General features: G+C 38.1%; 1 non-coding gene across 1 annotated transcript; it reads right to left on the bottom strand.

The window, feature by feature from the left end:
• Positions 1-1183: 1183 nt before the first annotated feature.
• On the bottom strand, positions 1184-1291 carry LOC131165204 (small nucleolar RNA R71). The gene has a single exon (XR_009139519.1). It is a non-coding gene; the product is annotated as a small nucleolar RNA R71 (small nucleolar RNA).
• Positions 1292-23916: the final 22625 nt, after the last annotated feature.

Raw genomic sequence — 23916 nt, 5'->3', positions numbered from 1 at the left:
AATTCAGTCATGCTTTTTCTATTGATAGGATTAGTTCTTTGATTATGTTTGGATCAATTATTTATCTACACTGATTTACTTCTTTGCTGAAATATCGCTTTTTGAGTATATTGTCGTCGTTGGATTTTCTCAATAGGGATAATAATTTACGTATTCTAAAAGTGGTGAATTATTTTTCAAAGGGTTACATTTGGTTTAATTTTGGTTTATAAATCTATACCTTCCGATTGGGAATTTTGGGAATTGAGTTCCCAATTGAGTTATTCAATGAATTAAGAATAATTAAAATATCGAATTTGTGCAAGGGATTCCCGACGCTTTACTGTTCGTCAAATTTGGGTACTTTTTCCGTTAGTCACTTTGCTTCACTTTAATTACATTTAAAATTAATCTTTGTTCACCATGAATCATTTAATATTTTTTCTTTAGTTTATTTGTTCTTTCTGCTATTCTTTTACTTTGTCTTTCTATGGATTTGACACCCCACATCTATGCTACAACTACCGCGTTATTCTTTGGGAGTAATCAAATTTTGGCGCCGTTGCCGGGGAGATGGTAGAAGAATTGCTAGACAATTTTTCTTTTCAGCAGTTTGTAAAGGCGGTAACTTCGTTCCCTCTTCAGCTTGCTGCATCTTTATTTTATTTTCTTTTATTTTTATAGTTTTTTTAGTGTTGCATTTTTGTTTACCTTGCATGCACAGGTATAAAGACGCCTTGGGTCAATTTGCTTCTACACCTGTGTCAGAGTCGGAGTCTGATTTTTCTGATCATTTGTTTGATACTTCTTCTAATTTAGAGGAAATAAGTGAACATGAAGATCAACCCACTAGGACCCTTTAGGATTACCTCCACCTTACATGCACAACCACACCATCATCCATCATGTTTCCAACTAATACTCGCCAACTGGATTTTAAAGTAGGAATGATACAGTTACTCCCTACTTTTCATGGCTTGGAAAATGAAAATCCATATTTGCACATTAGGGAGTTTAAGGAAGTAGTTGCGAATTTTCATAGTCAAAATGCAGCTGACGACGTTGCGAGACTTAAGTTTTTTTCTTTTTCCTTGAAGGATAGAGCTAAGAGTTGGCTATACTCGCTGAGACCATGATCTATTGGGTCACGGAATGAGATGACTCAGGTTTTCTTTAATAAATACTTTCCCCAACATAAGACCAACGCTTTAAAAACGCAAATCTCTACCTTTGTACAAAAGGATAGTGAGACTTTGTACTAGTCTTGGGAGAGATTCAAGAAGTTTTTGAGTATGTGTCCTCACCATGGGTATGAGAATTGGCGCTTAATGAGCTATTTTTATGAGGGACTTACACTTAGAGAGCGCCAATTTGTGGAAACGATGTGTAATAGCAAGTTCTTATAGAAAGATCCTGATGAGGCCATAGAATACCTTAATGAGCTTGCTGAAAAAGCTCACAGTTGGATTGGACCTAGTGTTACTAAGAGCACAAGGTGGTGAAATTTACCATCTCAGGGAAGAGGATAACCTAAAGGCTAAGGTTGAGATGCTCACTAGGGAGCTAGAGATGTTAAAGATTAAGGACTTAAAGCCAACACATGTGGCTATTCATATAGAGTCTTTTGGACCATGTTTTGTGTGTAGTGGGGTAAATCACCTCACCCAAGAGTGTCACATGTTTTCTAAGATGAGAGGGATTTATAAGGAACAACGTAATGTCTTAGGTATGTACAAGAAGCCTTTTACACCTTTCTCTGATACCTATAATTCGGGGTGGCGCAATCACCCCAATTTTAGTTGGAAGTCTGAAAACTAGCCTTCTGCACAACCTCCTAGATCATATCCTGCACCATTTCATGCACCTTTATCTTCTAAGAGTCTTTTAGAGGACACTGTGCATGCTTTTATTGAGGCATAGGGTAAGACTAACCAAAAGTTTGAATCTTTGATTACGCAGGTTGTTGAAGAAAACAAGGAGATAAAGAGCCAAATGTCCAAATTGATAAGCTCATTGAGTGTGAATGAGCGAGGTAAGTTCCCTTCTCAAGCTCAGTTTGCACCTCATGGTCAACACATGGCGTAAGACAATTTGAAGGATGTGAATTTCATTATGACACGAAGTGGTAAGTCATTACACATCCCAACAACGAACAAATCATAGGATGTGGAAAAGAATCAAGATGGTAGTGATGCCGAGCTACCCAAGGAACCTGAGGTGACAAAGAGTCCTATTAAGGTACCATTCCCTCAAACTTTAAAATAAAGCAAGTGAACTTTGGATCCTAACAATGAAATCCTAGAGAATCTAAGGTAGGTAAAAATCAATCTTCCTCTTTTGCATGTAATTAAACAAATTCCTACTTATGCAAAAGTTCTCAAGGATTTGTGTATAGTTAAAAGGAAGCACCATGTGAAGATGACAACGTTCCTTATAGAACAAGTTAGTGCTCTAATTGAGCAGCGGATTCCTCCCAAGTTCAAAGATCCTGGTTGCCCAACTATTGCATGCAACATTGGAAATTATGAGTTTGGGCAAGCTTTACTAGATTTAGTGTAACACCCCAAAAATTATGTTATATTTTTTTCCACATAATAATGATAATAATAACTCTGATACCATAAAACATACACTAAATCAACCTGGACCCCAAAGGAAACCGGGGATATACCTATCTATACATACATAACTATTATGTAGCGGAAACCATGATTTATTCAACCTTATATACAATACCAGAGTTTTACTATAACGAAAAATACACATATACAACCTAAAAAGAACCATAAATACCCTGGGTCATACTCCAAAAAATCCATCCTAATTTCAACCCAACTACTTACCCTTCAGCCAGGGTAGCATTATCAGCCTCCTCTATCTTGAAGCTCGGTCCGCTAGTCTATTGGGGTTTCTTGAAATGTTTGTATTGCTGGGGTGAGACACTTATTAGTAAGGGAAATAGACTAATATTAGTGTGTGGCAACATGAGTATTATAGTGTTATAAACATATACTGTACATGATAAACTGTATCTGATAAGTAAGAAAATTTTGTACATAGTTTAACTGCATTTGACAAGTCAGGTAAAACTGTTATGTATAAATATGAATAAATCGTAATCAATATAACATACCGTAACATATTAAATTTATGTATACTTATAAATTAATTGTTATATCTATATATTACTGAAATTATACCCTAGATGGATAATTGTATATCATGAATTAACCCCGCATTACTCGGGTTGTGCGGCCTGTGGGCTAGACTTAACTCTGGCTGGCCTACCAGGTTAAGTCAAACATGACATAACTACGCACAATTGCCCACCTAACCTGGTCTGCCCATCCTGCTCTCCACAACACTTCTCGGGTCGGCACACAATGGGTATCCTGCTCTCCGCAACACTTTGGGGCTAATCGGCCTCCGACCCTACACTTTCTGAATAGTGTGGTTACACTGTCGGCTATCACCAACCTAATTCGCCCATCCTACTTTCCGCAACACTTCTCTGGTCGGCACACAGGGATTACACTGTCCGATCTCGTTAGCTAGCTACGGTACCGTGCTTATAACAAACCTAGTCCATCATAGATTCTGATATCATATAGTACATTTCATATAATATATAACTGGAACATATCTCATTTCATATTTTTGCATAAAATTTGTCATATCATAGGTTCTGAATAAACTGATATATATAAAAATCTATTCACAACATCTGTGCCGTCTGAATAATCATGACATCTAGGCTTGCTGAATTATCACATTATACTGAAAATATCATAATTTTTGTACTGCTTATAATTTTTCTAAAAATTGTTATCAAATCGTGCTTGCCTTGTGAATTCATAAATATTCTGACATATCCTTATTTACAGTAAAATTTATACTCATGCCACACACAAGTGAGTACTACTTTGTAATAAACTATCTGGCTTGGGAAAACATATTTTGTTGAGAAAATAATATTAAATCTGTTTTCAAAGTTTCCTCAATTCAACATCAGTATTCCCAAAAACTATACTAAATCATATATAAATTTTTGAATCAAATACTGTATATTCAATAATTAATTTTCTGAAAATACCTTACTTAATCTATTCATTTACCTGTTTCCTGAGAAACCTGTTGAAACTAATTCCACGCCCCACGACATTTAAAGCTCAAAACACTAAAATTATCTTTTCCCCAAATTAATCAACTCAACCCCCAGAATATTTCTTATTTAGCATTTCCTAAGCCTCATATACTCCAAATTAACAATTACACCCTTAAATACCTTACTTAACCTGGTTTTGGAGTGGTTCCCTAAAACTCCAACTCAATAATTTGCTCTGTTTAACTTGCAGAGAATCACCCCTAGATCATTGTGGCGGCTTCGGATTGTCAAAACGGGTTATAATTGGAGCGAAAATGAAAAGAGAAGGAGTTAGGGCCGTAGGGTTTAGTGTGTGAGTGAGAGAGAAACTTTGTTTTTGATTTTACAAATGAAGCTTGTGGTCTTCCATTTAAAATCAGTTCTGTTGAGATAACCTTCGACGATTTTCTACACCTATCACAAAATCGTCAAAGGTTTGGGTTTTAACCCGCCGTTTTTTATCGTTTCACCTGTAACTGACCCGCGGTAAATACAAAATTGTCGACGGTTTTCTTATTACTCCAGAAAACTGTCGCCGGTTTTCTCCTCACCAAACCATTTTCCTCTTTTTTTCTCTTTTTCTTATCATTTCTTTTGTTCGAGTCTCTACATTTGGGAGCTAGCGTGAATCTAATGCCATATTCTATTTATTTGTAGTTTAGGTTGAGGGAAATCAAACCAACCACTGTGGTATTGCAATTGGCTGACCGTTCAGTCAAAGTACCCCAGGGTGTGGTAGGGGATGTTCTAATTCTAAGTGACAAATTTTATTATCATGTTGATTTCCTAATCCTTGACACTAGCTCTGCTATTGATACTACTTCTAAAATTCCTTAGATTTTAGGTAGCCCTTTTCCTCGCCACTGCTAATGCTCTTATTAATTCTAGGAATGGGCTCATGAAGCTGTCTTTTGGAAACATGACTCTCAAGGTGAATATCTTCCATATTGCAAAATAGCCAGAAGATGATGATGAGGGCCACCAGATATACATGATTGACTCACTTATGGATAGGGGAGTTTCTACGGCCCATGATTTTGATCCCCTTGAGTATTTTCTTGTTAATTCTGAGTTTGATTCTATTAGTAATCCATCTGATGTAATTGATATTTTTGCTATTTTTGATAGAACTTAGGATTATGGCACTCGGGCATGGCAACCAAAGTTTGAGGAGTTTCCTGAGAAAGGTGAAAAACAAATTCCTTTAAGGGTGGAAGCACCCAAGGTTGAATTGAAGCCTTTGCCTATGGGTTTAAAGCATGCTTTCCTTGGTCCAGGTGATACTTTTCCTGTTATTATCTCATTTGAATTGTGTGAGTCTCAAGGTGAGAAATTAATTTGAACCCTAAGTGAGCATAAGTTATCCTGAGGTTAGAGCATTGCTGATATAAAAGGTGTTAGTCCCCTGGTATGTTCTCATAAATTTAATTTGGAGGAAGGAACTAACCCTCGTAGAGACACCCAGCATAGGCTTAACCCTACTATGAAGGAAGTGGTGAAGAATGAAGGGTTGAAACTATTAGATGCAGGAATCATATATCCTATTGCTGATGGTAAATGGGTAAGTCCTACACAGGTTGTTCCTAAAAAGTCTGGTGTTATCGTGGTGAAGAATGACCTGGGAGAGTTATTCCCTACAAAACTTGTGATTGATGGTGGATATGCATTGATTACAGGTCATTTTACTTTTGCAGGTATTTGACATCACCATCAAAGATAAGAAAGGAGTGGAGAACATAGTGGCTGACCATCTCTCGAGGCTCACATTTGAGGACACCATTGACAACCTGCCAATCAGGGATGATTTTCCCGATGAGCATTTATTTTCTATTACTTCTCTACCATGATTTGCTTATATTGTGACTTATTTGGCTGTAGGTGAGACATCGGTGGATTGGAGTGCTCAGGACAAAAGGAAGTTCATGATTTAGGTACATAATTTCTATTGGGATATCCCTTTTCTTTTCAAATACTGCCCTAACCAAATTTTAAGGTGTTGTATCCCTGATGAAGAGATTGCTAGCATCTTAGAATTTTGTCATTCCCAAGTTTGTGGGGGCCACTTTTCAATGAAGAAAGTCGCTGCAAAAATTCTGCAATGTGGATTTTATTGGTCCACCTTGTTTAAGGATGCAAACATTTATTGTCACTTATGTGAAAAGTGTCACAAGTTAGGAGTTATGTCCCATCATAATATGATGCCCTTAAACCCAATTCTAGTGATTGAAAATTTTGATTGTTGGGGCATTGATTTTATGGGACCATTTTCTCCTTATTTTGGATATCAATATATTATTATGGTAGTAGAATATGTGTCAAAATGGGTAGAGGCAGCAGCTTGCAGGAGCAATGATAATAGGATGGTAAGTAAATTTCTCAAAGAGAATGTGTTATCTTGATTTGGTACACCATGTGCTATCGTTAGTGACCGGGGTACACTTTTTTGCAACCGTTATTTTGAGGCTTTGATGAAAAAATATGGGATGGTACATAAGATATCTACTGCCTACCACCCCTAGACAAGTGGAAAGGTAGAACTTGCAAACAGGGAAATTAAGAAAATTTTAGAACAAAAGGGTCAACGTGGATCGCAAAGATTGGTTTTTGAGATTAGTTGAGCGCTTTGGGCCTACCATACAACTTTCAAAACTCCCTTAGGCATGTCACCTTATAGGCTTGTTTTTGGAAAGCCTTGCCACTTACCTGTGGAGCTCGAGCATTGAGCTTATTGGGCCATCAAGCATTTCAATTTTGACATGAGAGAAGCAGGTAAGCTTAGAAAATTTGAGTTGACCAAGTTAGAGGAATCGAGAAATGAGAACTCTAGAATCTATAAGGCTAAAATGAAAGCGTTTCATGATAAAAATATTTTGAGAAAAATGTTTAGGCCTAATGATCGAGTGTTCTTATATGATTCTAAACTCCATAAGCACCTAGTAAAACTTTGGTCTAGGTGGACTGGCCCTTTTGTAGTGAAGAATGTTTTTGCGAATGGGGCGGTAGAAATAGAGGATCCTAAGGATGGTCAGATATTTAAAGTAAATGATCAACGCCTTAAAGTATTAATTGATAGGCAACTTCTGAAAGTGGAAGACATTCCACTCGAGGATCTGGTCTATCAACATTGACCACACCACACAAGTATGTTTTCCTTTATTTGTTTTATTTTTATTCTCTCATATTTTCTTTCTTCTCCTTTTTGTTTGCTGTGTTTTCTTTGTTCTTGTTTACAAATTAGTTTCATTTTGTCATTTCAGGTTACCATCTTTGGTGTTTAGTGAGCTACCCATGCCACTTATCAGGTTTTTCATTTAGCTACTCCCCATTCAATTTTGAGTCTTAAACATTGAGGACAATGATTCATTTAAGTTGGGGGGTGTTGGTGGTGCATGCAAATTTAGTATTTTAAAATGCTTGTGCTTGTCTAAACTCTGTGGCATATTTTCATGTGTCAATTTTTTTAAAAAAATTTGCATCACATATGCATCCTTTTCACATGTGTGCTTATTCTCATTCATAGTAATCTTCCTGAATTCACCAAACCCACCATAATCAATTTTTTTTTGCTGAAGCATTCACAGAATCCCTAATGCACTTATCCAAGCTTTGTGGTAAGATGGTGGTTTGACACATGTAGCTAGAGAACTCCTTTGCTTAAGTATTCATGTGAGTTTTGGAGAGGATTCTCGCCTACAAATGCAGTAAACTGTGATAAGCATTCATTGATCTTTTGAATTGGGAATTTCTTTTGAGAATATCATTACATGGCTTGTGGTAAGATGGTGGATATACGTGGGATATGACAAAGGTCAACATAGGATCAATGTTTGAGTCTTTCAGTCTTAGATCCCCAGTAGCCAACTTTGAGCTAATAAACACATGTAGCTTTTTCTTTTCATATGCCCACATTTCCATGTAAGAACCCGTCCCGAGGTATGTAGTTTAAATAAATGAAAAAGGGTAAAAAGGTAAATTTTGTAGGCTTCGTCGATGAAGCCATTGTTCTCGTCGACGAAGGCCCTTATACTTTTCATCGCTGAAATTGAGAGCCTCGTCGACGAAGAGATACTGAATGTGTTGTAAAATATTGGAATAGGGTTCGTCGCTGAAGGGCCGGTTCGTCGACGAAATGTATGGATGATTTGTCGATGAAGGCGCCATCTCATCAACGAAGTTGGCCGGGTCAAAGGGGCTATAAATATCTGTTTCATTTGGTTCTTGGCTAAGTAAGCCAAAACTCTCTCTCTCTCTCTCTCTCTCTCTCTCTCTCTCCCCCCTCTCTCTCTCTCTCTTTGATTCTTCGCTATTCATCGTCTGATTTGATGATCCGACGTTACCGCGTAGATTAGGGGAGGAATCTCTTTGAAAATAGTGGATCGAAAAGTCGTTTCAAGGATTTTTGGGTTTTGACCCAAAACCGAGGTAAGGGTCCAATTTCAATTTCGTTTCGGAATATGTGTAATGGTAAGAATTGTAAGGAAGTATTGTTTTTGGTTGTTTAAGTTTTGGTGGCTCGGTTCGTAGTTTTGGAGCTGTAGAGTTTGTAGTTTGATATTCGGGAAAAGGTAAGGGGATTTTGTTTATATTAGTTATTTTTGAAATTGGGATCGGTAAACCTGTAGGTTACGATTGTATGTATGTTTTGATTACTTATTTGGGGAAATCTGTCGAGTGAATGCGGTATTTTCGAGTTACAATTTTCAAAAAAATTTAAGGGTTTCAGGTATCATCTCTATTTTGTTTGGGAAATTGTATGTTGTATTAAAACTGTAGTATTGAGATGGCCGTTCGTACCCATATTTATATTAAATTGTATTCTTGAACTGAAAACGATATGATTTGCTATATAGCAAATAAGTGTGGAATGAACTGTTGTATGTAAAATGTTTTAGGTTTTGTAAAAGCAGTTAGTGGCGGCTAATTACCATACGTTGATGAGTACAGGGACATGAGTTCCAAAATTGTTCCAGGTTTTGTAAATAAGCTAATGGCGGCTAATTACCATACGCTGACACCATGTCTCGGCTAATTACTGTGGGCGAGAGTGTCCGGCTCTATATCCGAGGGTGTGAAATATCACATGTTCTTTTCGTCTAGTCATCGATGGGTGTGAGCTACACCGGACTGGCAACGATATCGTTGTGAGGGGCTTCGGTTATTATAGGGTATCGGGTGCTTGAGTGTGACGACACTGATCGTATGTTTGGGTATCATATGTACTGGAACTAGATTATGAAAAATACTGGAACTGTATTGAACTGTATCGTATTGTATTGTGTTATGTTTTACACTGAAATAACACTTGTATGCCACACACTGATATAACATGCTTTCTTCCTTACTGAGAGGTGTCTCACCCTGAATATATAAATATTTTTTAGGTCCTTTGGGTAGTCGAAACTAGCATCCTAGCATCCAGAAGCGGGGGTATTGTTTAGCAACATTTAGTACCTATGTAGGTACGAGTTTTGTAACCGGGTTGTTAGTGTTGGGTTTTGTAGACACCCAAGGTATGTACTGTAATTTTGGGAACATAATTTTAGTTCTTTATAAACTCTGGTATGGTATGATGTATGTATAGAAAGTACATTTTTTGCTGCGTCTTTGATGAGTATAGATATGTATGTGAATATGTATAGGGTTCACGTGTTCCTCACGGGGTCGGACCCTCATTCAGTATTGTATCATGTATGTTTAATTGATACAGAGACATGTTAGGTTACTATATTCACACCTAGGACCCATCCGCGGGTTTGAGGCGTGACAGCTAGGTATCAGAGCTGATTAGGTTGTTAGGTCTTGTAAACTTGGTTAGGTGGGATGTAGGAAATGGATAGAGTAGGTCGAGGGTTGTATTGTTGCTAGACGGGGGCTTGTTAGCGGTGTTCTGTGTTTTTCCTAAAATAACGATTTTAGTAAAATCACGGCAAACTATTGATGGATTCATGTCGACATTGTAGGACAAACTTGGATCTGTGAGAGTAGCAGTTAACATGATTAGTTCTAATGATTGTGTTAATTGTGTACGATTTAGGAATTCTAATCGATTCCTATTCTATTTTCAAAATGGAACCTAAGGATAACAACTTGGATAGTGGCTTCAAGGGGACTGCGAGCGATGAGTCTCCTTCTGTGCCTCGGGGTTTGACGAGGAAAGTTATGCGGGAGATTAGACGGAGTGCAAGGAGATGTGAGCACTCTCCTATGACTACGGGTTGTACTATAAAGAGGTTCACACGCATGCACCCTTCGATGTTTACAAGAGGACCCAATCCGATAGTAGCAGAGAACTGGGTACGGAAAACCAAGCAGATATTGAAAGTTCTGCACTGCATTGACCAGTAGAAGGTTCTTTATTTTACCTTTTAGCTAGTAGGAGAAGTGGAAAGATGGTGGGCGGCTGTGAGTCTGCTTGAGAAGTAGAGATTTGGTCCATCTGATATGACTTGGAGCCGTTTGAAGGAGGTATTTTTTGAGAGATACTTCCGATTTCCACTCATGATGTGAAGGTTGATGAGTTCTCGTGCCTGACGCAGGGAACCTTGACGGTGCAGAGATATGTCACCAGATATATTGAGTTATCTCATTTCGCGTCGTACCTGGTTCCGAACGAGTATAAGAAGGCTCGGAGGTTCGAGAAGGGTCTAAGGAAGGACATCCACAGACTTGTGGGGATGCTACAGATTCGAGGGTTTTCAGTCCTGATGGATAAAGCCACTATAGTCGAGGCTGACCTTCAGGGGGATAAGGTGGTACAAGAGTAGAGGAAGAGGCCAATATCTTCTGGTTCTCAGACTAGTCCTCGACATGGATAGTGTAAGAAGAAGATGAATTATAGTTTGGGTTATCGACAGAATACCGAGCGGCAGAGTTCTCAAGGGGATCCATCCTCTACACCGTGCGTTAGATGTCGTAAATGGCATAATGGTGAATGCCCGCAGTTCTGGGGTAACTGCTACAACTGTGGCAAATCAGGCCACATGTTTCGAAACTGTCAGGCATAAAAAAGTGGTGTGCTTGCACAGAGTCAAAATCGTGGGAGTAATCAGATGCTTCGGGGGAACCACTAGGCAAACATGGATTCGAAGACAGTGTACTCTCTTACTCCAGTAGATGTGGAAGACGCTGGGAACGTAATGACAGGTACCATGTTATTACTTTCGAATAAAGCTATTGTTTTATTTGATTCGGGAGCAACCCATTCGTTTCTATTTGCTAGTTTTGTGAAACCATGTGGGGTCGAAACCCAAGTGATGGATGGGTGGTTGTCTATGGCTACACCTACTGGGAGTGTAAAGATTTGTAGTAAGATGTTGGGAAACTGCCCAGTGGTTATTTAGGGAAGACTGTTATCGGGGAACCTAGTAGTGTATGACATGGATGGATTTGACGTCATACTGGGGATGGATTGGTTATTCTCTAGTTATGCGGTGATTGATTGTCGTCGGAAGATAGTAGTGTTCAAGCCTTTTAGGGAGGAGGAATATAAGTTCGTGGGATCGTGTGTACGTTCGATGCCGCAGATTCTGTCAGCTATACAGGAGAGAAGGTTACTCTTGGAAGGTTGTCAGGGGTACCTAGCTTGCATGAAGGAACCACCTCAGGATGATATGAAACTTTAAGATATCTGAGTGGTTAACAAATTTTTGGATGTATTCCTAGAAGACTTACCTGGTTTACCTCCCGATCATGAGGTGGAGTTAGCTATCGAGTTGCTGCCAGGTAAGGCACCGATCTCTAAAGCTCCATACTAGATGACTCCAGCTGAACTTAGAAAGTTGAAGGAGCAGTTGCAGGAACTAATGGACAAGGGCTTTATCCGACCTAGTGTTTCGCCTTGGGGAGCTCTAGTATTGTTTATAAAGAAAAAGGATGAGTCGATGCGAATATGCATTGATTACCGCGAGATCAACAAGGTAACAATGAAGAATTGATACCCGTTGCCTTGTATAGATGATCTGTTTGACCAACTGCAGGGAATGCAGGTCTTTTCGAAGATCGGTCTACGGTCAGGGTATCATTAGGTGAAGGTTAGGACTGAGGATGTTGCGAAAACTGCTTTCCGAACCAGATATGGTCACTACGAATTTCTGGTTATGCCTTTTGGGTTGACTAAAGCCTCGGCAGTATTTATGGACCTAATGAACAGGGTTTCCCATGAATACTTGAATCAGTTTGTAGTAGTGTTCATTGACGACATTTTGGTATACTCTAGGAGTTTGGAAAAGCATGAAAACCATCTGAGGTTGGTACTTCAGGTATTACGGGAGAAGAAGTTGTATGCCAAGATGAAGAAATGCGAGTTCTGGCTGAATTAGGTTGCCTTTCTAAGCCATGTCGTGTCGAAGGGTGGTATCTCAATTGATCCTGGTAAGATAAAACCAGTGGGGGATACACCGAAGAGTATACATGATGTTCGGAGTTTCCTAGGATTGGCGGGGTATTATCGGTGGTTCATGGAGGGATTCTCTAAGTTATCTTGCCCTCTAACATAGTTGATGAGGAAGGGTGTGAGATTTGATTGGATCGACGAGTGTAAGTAGAGTTTCCAGGAGTTGAAACACCGACTGGTCACTGCTCCGGTTTTAACCATCCTATCTAGGGACGATGGTTTTGTGATTTATAGCGACACATCGCTAAAGGGGTTGGGATGTGTGCTGATTCAACAGCATAAGGTAATTGCTTATGCTTTTCAGCAACTTAAGGAGTACTAGAAGAATTACCCCACACACGATCTAGAGTTGGTGGCGCTAGTACATGCATTGAAGATCTGGAGATGCTACTTGTACAGTGTAAAATGTGAGATTTTCATGGACCACAAGAGCCTCAAATACTTTTTCACATAGAAGGAGTTGAACATGAGGTATAGGAGGTGGCTTGAACTAATCAAGGACTACGATTTCACGATTAGCTATTACCCAAGAAATGCTAACGGGGTAGCTGATGCATTGAGTCAGAAGTCAGAGCATGCGTCAGTATTTGCAGTAGTAAGTCAGCATCACTTTAGAAGGGATTTGGAAAGTCTTGGTGTAGAGTTGGTGGATGGTAATCATCAAGCTTTCATTGCTAGTTTGGTGACCCAACCGATATTATTTGAGAGGATTAAAGCCGCGCAGACTAATGATGCGAAGTTAGTCAAGGTTGTAGAGAAAGTGCAGCAAGGGTTGGCTGCAGACTTTAACATATTTGAGGGAGATGTGCTAAGGTTTGGGACCAGGCTGTGTGTTCCAAACGACGAGTGGATAAAAAAAATGATCCTAGAGGAGGTGCATCATTTTTTGTATACGGTACATCTGAGTAGTACGAAGATGTATCGGGATTTTCGCAAGTCCTTTTGGTGGAGTGGTATGAAGTGGGAGATTGCTCGATTTGTGGAGTAATGTCTGACGTGTTAGCAGGTAAAGGTTGAACATTAGAGGCCGGTAGGGCTGTTGCAGCCATTAAGTATTCCAGAGTGGAAATGGGAGCATATTTCCGTGGACTTTGTTACCGGGTTACCACCAGCACTGCATAGGCGGATTGCCATTTGGGTAATTGTGGACAGATTGACCAAATTTGCTCACTTTGTACTGATGAAGGTTAGCTACTCTTTGAGTAGGCTAGAAGATTTGTACGTGCAGGAGATAGTTATAATGCACAGGGTACCGGTGTCTATTGTTTCAGATCGAGACTTGAGATTCACTTCTCGATTCTGAAAGAGTTTACAGGAAGCACTGGGGATTAAACTTACTTTCTATACAAAATTTCATCCCCAAACTGATGGACAATTAGAGAGGACGATACAGATCTTTGAGGATATGTTACGGGCTTGTGTATTAGACTTCGGTGGTAGTTGGATTCAGTTTCTACCATTAGTGGAGTTTGCCTATAACAACAGCTTCCACGCTAGTATCAAGATGGCACCGTTCGAGGCATTGTATGGTCAGAGGTGTCGATCTCCTTCGTATTGGGATGAGATCTATGAACGGCATGTATTGGGTCCTAAACTCGTACATTAGGCTTCTGAGAAGGTCAGATTGATCACGAATAGGATTAAATCAGTTTAGAGTTGACAGAAGAGTTACGCGGATGTTCATTGTCGTAAGTTGGAATTCGAGGTTAGGGGTAAGATATTCTTGAGAATTGCTCTGATGAAAGAAGTGATGAGATTCAAGAAGAAGGGCAAGTTAAGCCTCATGTATATTGGACCATTTGAGGTGCTGGAGCGAGTGGGTCCGGTAGCCTATAGGATTGCATTACCCCCTGCTCTCTTGAGGATCCATAATGTATTTCACGTATCCATGTTGAGGAGGTATGTGCCGGATCCGTCACATGTGATTAGTTACGAGTGCTTAGAGATTGGGGATGCTTTAGCGTATGAGGAGACATCTGTTCAGATTTTGGACCGTAAAGGTCAGAAGTTGCGTACCAAGGAGATACCGTAAGTGAAGGTACTGCGGAGGAATCACGCAGTTGAGGAAGCTTCTTGGGAATTAGAGACGGAAATACGCTAGAAATATCCGCAGTTGTTCTGAGTAGTAATTTTGATAGCAGGGTCGGTATGAGTATGTATGTATGTATATAATACTCTGTTATTGTAGTAGTATTGTGTGGTTAGTCTTTGGGAGATTATATGATATTGTGAGCTCCCGAGACAGTGTATGTATGTAACCACGGTATTCCTCTGTTATAAGTAAGGGTATGTATGTATTTGGGATGGGGCTACTATGTGGGTGGCCGCCTGCTCTTCCTAAAGTCGGGTATGCGTTTGGGTATGTAGTAAGTTGGTAAGTGAGAGATTACGAATTTCGAGGATGAACTTTTTGTAAGGAGGGGAGGTTGTAAGAACCTGACCCGAGGTATGTAGATTGAATAAATGAAAAGGATAAAAAGGTAAATTTTGCAGGCTTCGTCGATGAAGCCATTGTTCTCGTCGACAAAGGCCCTCATACTCTTCGTTGCCGAAATTCAAAGCCTCGTCGACGAAGAGATACCGAATGTGTTGTAAAATATCGGAATAGGGTTCGTCGCCAAAGGGGACGGTTCTTCGACGAAATGTTTGGATGATTCGTTGACAAAGGCACTATCTCGTCGATGATGTTGGCCGGGTCAAAGGGGCTATAAATATCTGTTTCATTTTCTTCTTGGCTAAGTAAGCCAAAACTCTTTCTCTCTCTCCCTTTCACTAGAACCAGCAGGATCTCTCTCTCTCTCTCTTCGATTCTTCATTGTTCATCTTCTAATTTGATGATTTGATGTTATCGCGTATATTAGGGGAGGAATCTCTTCGAGAATAGTGGATCGAAAAGTTATTTCGAGGATTTTCGGGTTTTGACCCAAAACTGAGGTAAGGGTCCGATTTCAATTTCGTTTCGGAATATGTGCAGTGGTAAGAATTGTAAGGAATATTGTTCTTGGTTTTTTAGGTTTCGGTGGCTCAGTTCATAGTTTTGGAGCCGTAGAGTTCATAGTTTGGTATTCGGGAAAAGGTAAAGGGATTCTGTTTATATCATTTATTTTTGAAATCTGGATCAATAAACCTGTACGTTACGATCGTATGTATGTTTTGATTACTTATTTGGGGAAATCTATCAAGTGAAAATGCGGCATTTTCGGGTTACAGTTTTTGGGAACATTTGGGGGTTTTAGGTATCATCTCTGTTTTGTTTGGAAAATCATATATAGTATTAAAACTGTAGTATTAAGATGACGCTACTCATATTTGTATTAAACTGTATTCTTGAACTGAAAACGATATGATTTGCTGTATACCAAATAAGTGTGGAATGAACTGTTGAATGTAAAATGTTCCAAGTTTTGTAAAAACAACTAGTGGTGGCTAATTACCGTATGCTGATGAGTATAGAAACATGAGTTCCAAAATGTTTCCAAATTGTTTAAATCAGCTAGTGGCAGCTAATTACCGTACGTCGACGCCATGTCTAGGCTAATTACCATGGGTAAGAGTGGCCGACTCTATATCCGAGGGTGTGAAATATCGCCTGTTCTTTTCGGTTGGTCACCGATGGGTGTGAGCTACATCGTACTGGCATTGATATCGCTGTGAGATTTTGGTTATTGCAGAGTATTAGGTGCTTGAGTGTGATGATACTGACCGTATGTTTGGGTATTGTATGTACTGGAACTGGATTGTGAAAAATACTGGAACTATATTGAATTGTATCGTATTGTATTGTATTGTGTTATGTTTTACGCTGAAATAACACTCGTATGCCACACACTAATATAACCTACTTTCTTCCTTACCGAGAGGTGTCTCACCCCAAATATACAAATATTTTTTAGGTCATTCGGGTAGCTGAAACTAGCATCCTAGTGTCTACAAGCGGGGGTGTCGTTTAGCAACATTTATTACCTGTGTAGGTACGAGTTTTGTAACCGGATTGTCAGTGTTGGGTTTTGTAGACTCCCAGAGTATGTACTGTAATTTTAGTTCCGTATAGACTCTTAAATGGTATGATATATGTATAGAATTTTCTGCTACATATTTGATGAGTATGAATATGTACGTGAATGTGTATAGGGTTCACGTGTACCCCACGGGGTTGGACCCTTATTCCGTATTGTATCATGTATGTTTAATTGATACAAAGATAGGTTAGGTCACTATATTCACACCTGGGACCCATCCGCGGGTTCGGGGCGTGACATTCCTTGCTTCTCCACATTGGAGTATAGCTTATACACTGATTTTTCTACCCTTTTTTTTACTTCCAAGTGTATACTAAGTGTAGAATTTGCATTTTCTTTCTTTTGTGTTAGGATTCAAAATAAAAAAAAAAAAGAAAAAAAGAAAAAGGGTCAAGTTTGGGAAGCAATGGTAAGAATACAAAAGTGGTGTGTGTTTGTTCATCAAATTCTTGAAAAAAAAAAAAAAAAAAAGGAAAAAGAGAAGAGGAAGAAGAAGGAAAAGCATTATTATTCAATGATCTAAAAAGTTGGAGAGTACATCAAGTGAAAAGTGTGGTCTACCGAGATATTTAATGAGATTCCCTTTGTATGTATTTGGAAGTTTTTGAATCCTTTTCATTTTTTTTCATATAGCCCTGAACCCAAGCCACGTTATAACCTTTTGTGTTGACCATTCTAATCCTATGTAAGCTTTTTGAAAGAGTGGTGGAAGTCTTATTTGTTAGTGTTCCTATCATAAGATCAATGTTTGCTTGGTACTTGTACATAATTGCCTAATTCCCCATGAGAGTGTGTGTACACCCATTCTCAACTCCATAGAGAGAATCCTCACCCGAAACACTTTTATACCTGTGAGTAATGGAGTTGAACCTTTTGTTTGAGATGTCCTTGATGTTACATGTGTCAGGGCTTCTGGTTAGATGGATATAGTTTGGAACACACACACACACTCCGTGGATTGCTCGTGATAGGGTTATTTAATTCCTAAGATTGTTTTGATATGTGAATCTGGAAAATGTGAATTGATTGGTTATTTTATTATTTTCTTAGTCCCTTTCATCTCTTTTGCATTGATATTGCTTGGGACTAGCAATAAGCAAGTTTGGGGGGGGGGGGGGGGGGGGTTGGTGTGATGAGTGTACGAAAGTGCTCTCTAAATACCCTATTAGTGGACTAAAATGCTAAAATGTAAATAGAAATCATTGGAATTAATGTGTATTCTTGAATTGAGTTTCTATTTACTTTGGGATGCTTTTAAGCTGATTTTTATGTTTAATTTCAGAGTTTATAAAAGAGCAAGTCAAAGCCCAGCAAAATTCAAAGGAGGACTCTCATGGGCTTTGAGAGCGATTTGGATCAGGAAAAAAAATCACAAAAGGAAATTGCAAAAAGTCCAAGTTCGAAATTCGCTAGGAGACAACATGGACATATTTCCGTATTTTAAGTATAACTCTCTCATATGATATCGGATTGGTGTCATTCAAGTGGAGTTGGAAAGCTTAAGAAAAGAGCTACAATTCATTGTGAGATAGAATTTCTCTAACACGGACGTTTACGAGGTCAAAAGTGGGCTGCAATCCAAGTCTGAAATTGGCTAGGAGATAGCCTGGAAATATTTTGGTACTTTAATCATAACTCTCTCATCGGATATTGGATTGGCATGATTCAAGTGGCGTTTGAAAGCTTACATAAGGAGCTACAATTTATTGTGAGATAGTATTTTTCTAATCCGAACATATAGGGGGTCAAACGTGGACCGCAATCCAAGATCGAAAACTAGAGGATATATTTTAGTGTTTTTTAAAAAAAAAAAAATAAAATCCATTTTTAGGGTTTTGTGAGGGACATATATAAGCTAAACTTTTTGTGAAGAAAGGGGACACGAGAAAGGGGAGGCTTGAAGGTTTTCTCTAAAATTTAATTGTCTTTCATTTTAGTATGGAGAGCTAAATTCTCAAGTAAGGCTAGGGATGAACTTGCACACTAGATGGTATTTTCAATTTATTTTTTATTTATGTATTTGATTTTCAATTACAAAACTCCTTTGTTTTATCATTCTCAATTCATTGTTGATGCTTTCTTTTCCGAATAATCATAGAATTTATTCTGTTTATGGATTCAGTCATGCTGTTTCTATTGAATAGATTAGTTCTTTGATTATGTTTGGATCAATTATTTATCTATATTGATTTACTTCTTTGCTGTAATATCACTCCCTGAGTATATTGTCATCGTTGGATTTTCTCAATAGGGATAATAATTTACGTATTCTAAAAATGGTGAATGATTTTTCAAAGGGTTACATTTGGTTTAATTTTGGTTTATAAATCTATACCCTCCGATTGGGAATTTTGGGAATTGAGTTCCCAATTGAGTTATCCAATGAATTAAGAATAATTGAAATACCGGATTTGTGCAAGGGATTCCCGACACTATACTGTTTGTCAAATTTGGGTACTTTTTCCGTTAGTCACTTTGCTTCACTTTAATTGTATTTAAAATTAATCTTTGTTCACCATTAATCATTTAATATTTTTCTTTAGTTTCTTTGTTCCTACCGCTTTTTTTTTTTTTTACTTTGTCTCTCTATGGAATTGACTCCCCAAAGTTGTGCTACAACTATCGCGTTATTCTTTGGACATAATCAAATTTTGGCCGTTACTGGGGAGATAGTAGAAGAAACGCTAGACAATTTTTCTTTTTAGCAGTTTGTAAAGGTGGAAACTTCGTTCCCTCTTTTAGCTTGCTGCATCTTTATTTATTTTTATTTTCTTTTTGTAGCTTTCTTTAGTGTTGCATTTTTCTCTACCTTGCATGCACAACCATAGAGACGCCTTGGATCGGTTTGCTTCTAGTCCCGTGTCAGAGTCAGAGTCTAATTTTTCTAACAATTTGTTTGATACTTCTTCTAATGCCTTAGGTATGTACAAAAAGTCTTTTATACCTTTCTTTAATACTTATAATCTGGGATGGCGCAATCACCCCAATTTTAGCTGGAAGTTTGAAAACCAGCCGCCTGCACAACCTCCAAGATCATATCTTGCACCATTTCATGCACCTTCATATTCTAGGTGTCCTTTAGAAGACACTTTGCATGCTTTTATTGAGGCATAGGGTAAGACTAACCAAAAGTTTGAATCTTTGATTACGCAGGTTGTTGAAGAAAACAAGGAGATAAAGAGCCAAGTGTCCAAATTGATAAGTTCCTTAAGTGTGAATGAGCAAGGTAAGTTCCCTTCTCAACCTTAGTCCGTACCCCATGGTCATCACATGACGCAAGAGAATTTGAAGGATGTGAATGTCATTGTGACACGAAGTGGTAAGTCATTACACATCCTAATAACGAACAAATCAAAGGATGTGGAAAAGAATCAAGATGGTAGTGATGCTGAGCTGCCCAAGGAACCTGAGGTGACAAAGAGTCTTGTTAAGGTACCATTCCCTTAAGCTTTAAAATCAAGCAAGTGAACTCTGGATCCTAACCATGAAATCCTGGAGAATCTAAGGCAGTTAAAAATCAATTTTCCTCTTTTGCATGTGATTAAACAAGTTCCTACGAATGTGAAAGTTCTCAAGGATTTGTGTACAGTTAATAGGAAGCACCATGTGAAGAAGACAACGTTTCTGACAGAACAAGTTAGTGCTCTAATTGAGCAGTGGATTCCTCCCAAGTACAAAGATCCTAGGTTCCCAACTATTGTATGTAGCATTGGAAATCATGAGTTTGGGCAAGCTTTGCTAGATTTAGGAGCTAGCGTGAATCTAATGCCATATTCTATTTATTTGTAGTTGGGGTTGGGGGTAATCAAACCAGCCACTGTGGTATTGCAATTGGTTGACCGTTCAGTCAAAGTAGAGGATGTTCTAATTCTAATTAACAAATTTTATTATCCTGTTGATTTTCTAATCCTTGACACTAGCTCTGTTATTGATACTACTTCTAAAATTCCTTTGATTTTAGGCAAACCTTTCCATGCCACTGCTAATGCTCTTATTAATTGCAGGAATGAGCTTATGAAGTTGTCTTTTGGAAACATGACTCTTGAGGTGAATATCTTCCATATTGCAAAATAGTCAGAAGATGATGATAAGGGCCACCAAACATACATGATTGACTCACTCATGGATAGGGGAGTTTCTACAACCGATGAGTTTGATCCCCATGGGTATTTTCTTATTAATTATGAGTTTGATTCTGAGTAATCCATCTGATGTAGTTGATATTTGTGCTATTTTTTATAGAACTCAGGATTTTGGCACTTGTGCATGACAACCAAAGTTTGAGGAGTTTCCTGAGAAAGGTGAAAAACAAATTCCTTCAAATGTGGAAGCACCCAAGGTTGAATTGAAGCCTCTGCCTATGGGTTTAAAGCATGCTTTCCTTGGTCAACGTGATACGTGAAACGCCCTGATTTTCTTAACATTATTTTTTTCTTTTTATCAATAATAATCAAACATCGGTCACGTCAAAAAGTCTAATACCATTTAAACATAACCTGACCCAAAGTGGGGTACAGGATAATCAGTTCACCATATACACACATTCCTAATAGCGGAAGTCAATATTTACAAATCATCCAGAATACAAATACCCAGAGTTCTATACAACCATACTCATTCCAAAAAACCCAGAATATACACTAGTAATCATATATCCCTAAACAAAACACTCACCTTGTCTATCAGGGTACCAGCTCCCCTCTATCACGAAGCTCTATCACATGGTTTGTCACGATTTCTTAGAATATTAGATATTTGGTTGAGACACATCTTAGTAAGACAGAATAAAATTATTTACAATGTGTGGTAATATGAGTTTCATTATATCATAATATACTCATTTAAGTGATAATACCATATGAGAAAATATACAAATTCGTATTCATAATCATATAGATATAAAACACAATTTTTTATAAGTTTTATTCCATTTCTTAAATCCATGCACCTGCAACCCATATTTATCGGTGAAAGTTCCCGATGATAGGATAGATTACACGCCCATACATGTAGCTCCCCTTTCTTATGATATCGTTTGTAACCTTACCTGAATAGTTCAGGTGCAGCTACAACTGATACTTATCAGGGCACTCACCTTACTCAGTAAGCCCTCAGGTGGAGAGTTTTACTTTGCCCAAATTATTTATGTAATTAAATTCACATTCTTTCATTTCTCATTTCCATTTCACAATCTAGCTCATGAGTGTCCACTCTAACCCATCTATGTGTCATTTGTAAGTCATGGCTGCCCCGAGGATATTCACCATGCCATGCTTCCCCCCATGGTCAGGGTTTTGTGGCTCGAAGGTTGGATCTCAATCGCGGTTGGCCTACCCGGTTAGATCAAAATAAGAAATCAAAATACGAAATCCATTGTCTGTAGTACAATTGGCCTACCTAACCCTGGTCCGGACTCTAGGGGGAAAAACTACCCTTCTTATTAGATCAATCGACTATCATGCCATACTCTCCATGAGACTGTGTGGTTGCACTTATCATCCAACTAGTAATGGAATCGTGCTTTCAAAATACTCCAATCCATCAGGGTTCTCATTTCCACATTTCCATTTTCACAATTCAGTATTCACATTCCATTATTCACATTGCAGTATTCACGTTGCAATATTCACATTTCAGTGCTCACATTTCAGTATTCATAGCTCAGTATTCACATTGCAATATTCATATTGCAGTATTCACATTTCAATATATATTCCATTTCATGTATTTCAACATTTCTCAATAAAACATATCATCATTTCATATTTCCTTATTTATCATAGAAAATATTTCTATATTCATATTTCATATTCCATCACTTCCTAGTAAAATACACGTTGGTATAACATAATTCACCATTCTTAATAAATAAATTTTATTTAGCACTTTTCATCATTTCCCATATTTCAAATCCTAAAACATCACAATTCAGTATAAATCATATGCTACACAATTTTATCTGATATTCGTATCATAATAATTTTAGGAAAATTATTATATTCTCATTTTCACATATTAATTCAACCAATAGTTCTGAAAATAACTATTATAATTTATTTCCCTTGCCTGCTTACTGAGAAGCCTGCCTAAAAATCCTAGATCCACGCTCACGGCGTTCAAAACTCAAAACCCTAAAATTCACATTTCCCCCAAATCAATCAATTCAATTCCTAGAATAATAATATTTTAATATTTATTAGGCCCACACACTCCCAATAGCTAATTAAAATTTAAAAATACTTAACGGATATAATTCCACTATCCTCACCCTAGCGTTAGAGTGGTGTCTAGGAAACCTAAATTTAAAATTTGATCCGATTAAAATGACGAGGATTGGAGTTTGGACCCCGTGGTGGTGTCCGATCGTCGATTTGACTAAAGATTTAAGGAGAAATTGAGGAGAGAGAGAGAGAGAGAGAGAGAGAGAGAGAGAGAGAGAGAGAGAGAGAGAGAGAGAGAGAGAGAGAGATAGGTTACCTTACCCCAGGAGTGGTTCCTATGACGCTCCTACGACAAATCCACTCAGGTTAAAATGTTGGTGACGGAGAATGGAACCCAGGGGTATCTTCCATTTTTCGATCGGCGCCCGTTTGACCGAGAAAATCGAGGAGGGAGAGAAGGAGGGATGGAGGAGTGAGAGATGAGATTGGCGAGAGAGAGTTAGAGATGAAAAGTATAGAGAGAGACGTCTCTGTAACTCTGATATCTTGAAACATCTCAGATGCTTCAGGATTGATTATATGTGTGTGTGTGTGTATATATATATATATATTATTATTAATTAATTAATAATAATTATCATTTACAAATAATTAATTAATTAATTAATTTTTTTCCATGCATATTATTTTTGGGGTTGTTACAATACTTTTCCTATTATTATCTTATCTGAATTGTCTGAGTCTCAAGGTGAGAAATTAATTCAAACCCCAAGTGAGCATAGCTCAGCCTTAGGTTGTTGATGATATGAAAAGTGTTTGTCCTCTAGTTTGTTATCATAAAATTAATTTGGAGGAAGGAACTAACCCTCTTAGAGACCACCAGCGTAGGCTTAATCCCACTATGAGAGAAGTGGTGAAGAATGAAGTGTTGAAACTATTAGATGCATGAATCGTATATCCTATTGCTGATAGTAAATGGGTAAGCCCTACACAAGTTGTTCCTAAAAAGTCAAGTGTTACTGTGGTGAATCGTAGGCTCACCAAGGCTTGGGTCCTTAACTACCAAAAATAATATTTATACTACATAATAATCCTAAGTTCAGTAGAAAGTGGGGAAGTTAGGTGTCGATCCTCAAGGACTAAGTCGTGCAGTTATAAACCTTTTCTTAATTAGTTTATTATTGTCTCGTGTAAAAGAAAAGTGAAAAAGATGGTATTTTG

The sequence above is a fragment of the Malania oleifera genome, chromosome 9 (genome assembly GCF_029873635.1).
Source record: "Malania oleifera isolate guangnan ecotype guangnan chromosome 9, ASM2987363v1, whole genome shotgun sequence".
Taxonomy (NCBI): Eukaryota; Viridiplantae; Streptophyta; class Magnoliopsida; order Santalales; family Ximeniaceae; genus Malania; species Malania oleifera.
Note: the sequence above shows the minus strand (reverse complement) of the source record. Positions and strands in the feature narration are given on the sequence as shown.